This window comes from Ahaetulla prasina, chromosome 2, assembly GCF_028640845.1.
Source record: "Ahaetulla prasina isolate Xishuangbanna chromosome 2, ASM2864084v1, whole genome shotgun sequence".
NCBI lineage: Eukaryota > Metazoa > Chordata > Lepidosauria > Squamata > Colubridae > Ahaetulla > Ahaetulla prasina.
The window spans coordinates 142,843,147-142,849,146 of NC_080540.1; the positions used below are offsets into that span (position 1 = coordinate 142,843,147).

Consider the following 6,000-nt stretch of genomic DNA (forward strand, 5'->3'; position numbering starts at 1 on the left):
ATATAAATGTAAATAAAAATTTTTTAAAAATAAAATAAAATGGGGCAAAACTCAATTGTTTTGCGTAGCAATGGAAATGTTGGGTTCAGTTGTGGTCATAAGTCGAGGATTACTTGTATATGAAACTTACCTTAGGACCTATGTAAGAAATTCTTTTTTTTCTTTTCTTTTTTAAGTATCAGGATTCAGTGCTATTATTTCTAACCAAAAATGATTGGATGGGATATGAGGTCACAAAGAGGGTAGGGGTGAAGTGCTCCCGGTTCGGACCGGATCGCCCGGTCCAGCGATGGTGGCAGGTGGTTCGGAGAACCAGTAGCAAAAATCGCTGGCCCTCCTCCCTGCCCCAGCTGAGCCACGTGATCATCAGAATTTTTTTTTTTACTTTTAAAAGCATTTTTTCTTCTGCCTAAAAGATGCTTTTAAAAGTAAAAAAAAAAAGCCTTTGTTGATCGCGTGGCTCAGCTGGGATTGTCAGAACCCATTAAAAGCTTTTTTCTAACAACCTCTTCGGCCAAAGAGGTTGCAAAAAAAAGCTTTTAAACGGCTCCTCTGGCGATTCCAGCTGAGTTGCCTAATTGCCAGAACCTTTAAAAAGCATGTTTTCTACAAGCTCTTCGGCCGAAGAGGTTGTTAAAACAATCCTTTTAAAAGCTTCTGACGATCAGGCAACTTCAGCTGGGATCATCATAGGAACCTTTTAAAAGCTTTTTTTTTTCCTCTGGCGATCCCAGCTGAGTTGCCTGATCATCACAGGCTTTTAAAATCATTTTTTTACAACCTCTTACAACAGCCCCCAACCATGCCCACGCAATCACCCGGTCCCCACTTGCCTACTTGCTGCTTCGTTCGGGTTCGCAAAGCCTTGCTTCAGCTGCTGCAATCAATTGCATCAGCTAGCAACTGAATCTGCCTGCCTGTAATCCATCTCATCAGTGAGCAACTCAATCTGCCTGCCTCCAATTGGGTAAGTAACTGGGGGGGAGCTTTAAAAAATAGTTAATTGGGTTTTTTTAAGGAGTTTTTTTTAAAAAGAGCAATATAAAGTTAAGGAAGCTTTAAATTTAGCTGCTTTTACCTAAAAATATAAATAAAATAAAATAATAAAATAAAATATTTGTGCTGCTTTCTGAGATTTGGTGTGTTTTTGTAGTGTTTCACTCTAACCACACAAACACACAAAATCTCACAAAGCTTTATGTGGCATTTTGTGTGTTTGTGTGTGAGTGAGTCAGTTGTGTTGTGTTTTGTGTGTGTAAAGTGTGAAAGTTGGTTTTTGAGCTTTTTGTGGCTGTGTGAGGTTCCTGCTTGTTGCAGGGGCCATTTTGGGTGAAATACAGCTGCTTTTACATTGTGTGTGAGTCAGTTGTATTGTGTGTGTGTAAAGTGTGAAAGTTGGTTTTTGGTACCTCTTATTGTTTTGTGTACTTTGTTTATTATTTTTATTATTTATTGTTATTGGTCATGCCCACCCGGTCACCTGACCATCAAGCCACACCCACCAATTAAGCCATGCCTACAGAACTGATAGGGAAAATTTTTAGATTTCACCCCTGGTTTGAGGGTTTCAGGATATTGACTCCTGATTTAACTGTTGCCTTATTCTGCTACATGTATAAACCAGGTCACTGATAGGAAAAAGGACAATATTAAAATTTAAAGGAAGAATTAGTGTAGCAAGATCGATCACTTAATGGGTGACCCCTTACCAATACATTCTACATCCCTGCTCATACTTTCTTTCAGTTTCAATGGTGTTGATAATACTTCATCACCTCATGACCGACCATAAGGGACCATAAGTAAAGTTAAGTATTTACTCTGTGCCTTTTTTTTAAATTCATCACTGTCTAATTTTTGTCTAAGTAAGGGATGACTACTCTGAGGTCACTCCATTCTGCTTTTTTTCTTAGGCACACATGCATGGAGCATAGCCTTCCTCTACTCTTCTGGGTTGGCTGGATGCGGTTGGCTGAGTTCTAAGCTTTGCCTATTCCTAAAATGTATTTCCTTTAAGTGAACCTCCCTTCTGTTTCTGTTATAAAACCTGTTTTACTCAGCCTTGCTTAGATTGAATTCCTGCTCTCAGAAATGCTCATAAGTACGCACCAAATGCTTCTGCCTCAGGCACGAAGAAACCTGTGACCAGAAATCTGAGTAGAGAAGGGGAAAAAAAAAAACTTAAAGAGGTGGGGAAAAACACTGAAAACACTGAAAATAATCCCTTCTCCATCATGCTTTGCTTCAGACTTGCTCCCCAAAGAAATTGACACCTGGATCTGCCCTATTTTGCAAAAATCATGTCTATCACCTGTCTCTGAGTTTTATTGGATCTTTTTAATTACCATGGAAATGAGCCATAGCCTACAAAGTCTGCTCTTGCCTCCCCCAATAGTATTTAGGAGAGGACAAGCAAGAGTGAACAATGACGAAGTCTTGCCCTTATTTGAAGAAGCAAATGGGCTTTTCAAACGTCCCATAAATGAGTTTAAGTGGGAAAATCTGACTCTTATTATACTTCGTCTCATTCTGACATGCACAGCAATTTAAGAATAAAAGCCATTTCGAAACAGAAAGCTGCTTAGAAATCCGTCTAGGAAGCTTGTCTAGCAATCCTTCCGTCTTAAGTCACTTAGGAGACTTAATATTCCTAATTCGTTTGTTTTCAAATGGTCTCCTGAAAAAGCCTTCCTTGGAAATTTCTCAGAAATTTCAATCAGAAGGACCAGCAAGGGCAAGGAAATGTCCATTGACCATGACCAGCTGCATCCCATCTGTCAGGGTGGAAAAGGTGGGGGCAGATGTTATTCTGATGCACAAAAGCAGAGTGCTGCATGATGCACAAGGGATTACATCATCATCTACTGCAAATGATGATGTAATCGGCAGCATGCCATGCCTAGCTCCTCCTCCACTGAAGATGACCAGTTCAGCAATGTGCAACATGAGGAACATGGTCTGTGGGTTCTGGCAATGAGGAAGCCCAACAAAGTAGGCTATAAGAACTGAGCATACACAGTGGAAAAAAACCCCAAGATGATTAAATAATATTCAGATGCTTTGAGGCAGACTTGTTGGAATTCCTAGATAAGCAACTGTAACTACAGAAAGACTTCTATGGCAGGTAGGAAATCAAAAAAGTTAAGACAGGGTAGAATGTCTATGGTCATCCAAGTCATCCAAGTCATGGTTGCCTCAAAGGTGCTTTTCAAAAGGCAACTGCACTTTCTTTGTTTTTATTTGAAGATGTTTTGCTTCTCATCCAAGAAACTTCTTCAGCTTGATCCTTCTTTGGCTCAAGATAGGAAGATTCTGCCAACCTTTGTCTGAAAATTTTCAGACACTGCTTTGTTATTGCTCTAATGAACTTTGCCTGGGGAAGGGTCATCATTCTGAACATGTTATGAAGGAGATCCCTGAAAATATATTTTAATGCAATAATGAGAAACCTGTGGGCTTTTTAGTTGTTGCTGAACTATGACTCCCAGCAGGCCCAACCAGCATGAAAAACTGCTGAAAGCTTTAGATCAGCCTTCACTTGAAGACTACTAGGTCTATACTTAAGAAGTGAAAAATGTTGTTCTCAATCATTGTTTGCCATTTGTTCTTGCAAAGTCACCCTATGACTAAGTCATATAACTGAATAGAATCTGTGGGTTGGCCTCTCTAAATGAAAGTAGAACTAGACAACCAGAACAACTAGACACAAGAACAGTTTTTTCCCGAAGGCCATCACTCTGCTAAACAAATAATTCCCTCAACACTGTCAAACTATTTACTAAATCTGCACTACTATTAATCTTCTCATCGTTCCCATCACCCATCTCCTTCCACTTATGACTGTATGACTGTAACTTTGCTGCTGGTAATCCTTATGATTTGTATTGATATATTGACCATCATTTGTGTTGTAAATGTTGTACCTTGATGAAGGTATCTTTTCTTTTATGTACACTGAGAGCATATGCACCAAGACAAATTCCTTGTGTGTCCAATCACACTTGGCCAATAAAAAATTCTATTCTATTCTATTCTATTCTATTCTATTCTTATATAATTCAAAGAATTACTCAAATAAAAATACTACTACAGAAAGCATGTAGTAATATTATGTCAGAGCAAAGATACAACGCAACAGCACTATACACAAGGACACCATTCACATAATAGATGAAGAATCCTCTGGCAATCATTATCTACTCTAATTCCATATTAATTCTATTGTTTTTCTAACCATTATTGCTACCAGTGGAGTTTTCCTTTTGAGTTCTTAATCATCACTGACCTTTACCCTTACCTCTTTGTGAATACCTATCTTCTGGGACCATTTCTCCTCAGATAGCAATCCTCCAAATAAGCATAACTCTGGGGAGACTATTTCTCTTGAGTCTTTCCTGCAGGGACTGTATTTATTGTTCAACCCACAGCAAACCCCCCCCCCCAAAATGAGAGAGTTCACTAGCAATGGAACATTTTCGTCCTCAGAAAAATACCTATAGAGGAACACATATGGAAAATGTTAGGGTGCCATTGAGCTCCCTCCCTCCCTCTCCTCTCAAAACCCCTGTTTTAGCATCAAATCAAATTCAATATGATTGCTTCTCTTTCATTAGATTAGATTTCCTGTGCACTCCTGATTATGAATCTTTTACAACCCATGTGGATTTCATATTCCAATAGTTCTCAAATGAGGTAGTCTGGGAATATTGATTTCTAGAGGGGAAAAACATATTCTTTATAATCAATCTTGGGTTTTTCAGGGCTACTCTCTTTCTTCCCCACATACTTGGAACCTATAACTGCTTTTGTACATGGAGCCCAATTGGCTAAAAACACAGAGGCTAAGAAAGCTAAATAATTTACAACTTCAGGTTTTACTGTCAGGCAGCTGTGATTTCTCCCTCTGTATTTCTTTTTGGCTAAGCCATTTATCTTCATCTTACTCCTGGGATAATGTTAACACTGTATTGATCCCCTAGTTGTGTCTGTTTTTGACACAGAATATCAGCAGGGGGGGGGGGGAAGCCACTGGTCTTCCATCCAATTTATAAATGTAATAGTCTCAACAATATGGAATATAGAGCTACTTACTGTGTTTTCCTCACTCCTTCATGCCAGCAATCACGAAAGTGACCATAAAGAAAGCGGAGACTCAGTTAAGAATAAACCAATTCGAAAGCCACAACACTCATGAATCCCAGTTAAACATTTACCCCAATTTGGAGCAGCATTCTTGTTCCAGGAATCTGCTTAGGTCGTTGCTGGCATCTCAAGAATCAGGTGACAAGCAGTCCATTCGCTTGCTGCTATGCCCACCCCGTCAAAGGTGTGCTCAAACTTGCACAGAAGTCACGGGAGACATTCAGGCTAGGATTGCAACAACAGCAAGAAGGAGGAAGATTTTTTAAAAATCCATTCCGAATACAAATATTTGCAGACAAGGCTGGTTTGGTATTACCTATTGAATGGTTGCTAAGAAACAAAGACATTTATTTAGAGGGGGGGGAAAAACCCCAAACCCTATCTTTTTTTTTTTTTTTTTTTGGTCAGTCTTCTGTTCCTTTATTTACCCTAAGTTTGAGTGGAAATTTCCAGAGCAATAAGGGGCTATTAAAGAGAATTGTGCCTTATTTTATTTATTTATTTATTCGAATTTTTATACCGCCCTATCTCCTGAAGGACTCAGGGCGGTGTACAGCCAAATAAAAACATAAGAATAATACAAGTAAAAACAACAATTAAAAAACTTATTAATTAGGCCGAAATTAAAATATCACTAAAATAGTATAAAACCCCATTAAAACTAAATTTAAAACTAAAAACCCTAGGCTAGCCCTGCGCAAATAAATAGATGTGTCTTAAGCTCGCGGCAGAAGGTTCGGAGGTCGGGAAGTTGGCGCAGCCCTGGGGGAAGCTCGTTCCAGAGGGTGGGAGCCCCCACAGAGAAAGCCCTTCCTCTGGGTGTCGCCAGTCGGCACTGCCTGGCGGACGGCACCCTAA

The 6,000-nt window shown here is 39.4% G+C and overlaps 1 protein-coding gene across 2 annotated transcripts in view; it reads right to left on the reverse strand.

The window, feature by feature from the left end:
• The window catches only part of KCNJ16 (potassium inwardly rectifying channel subfamily J member 16), a 46,989-nt gene extending 41,704 nt beyond the window's left edge, over positions 1 to 5,285 (reverse strand). Inside the window, exon 1 of one of the 2 annotated variants that reach the window (XM_058170847.1) lies at positions 5,214 to 5,285. The gene's annotated coding sequence lies outside the window, so the exon portion shown is untranslated. Of the gene's footprint in view, positions 1 to 5,091; positions 5,162 to 5,213 lie in introns of those variants that run through there. The other variant, XM_058170848.1, reaches the window with a different exon arrangement.
• Positions 5,286 to 6,000: the final 715 nt, after the last annotated feature.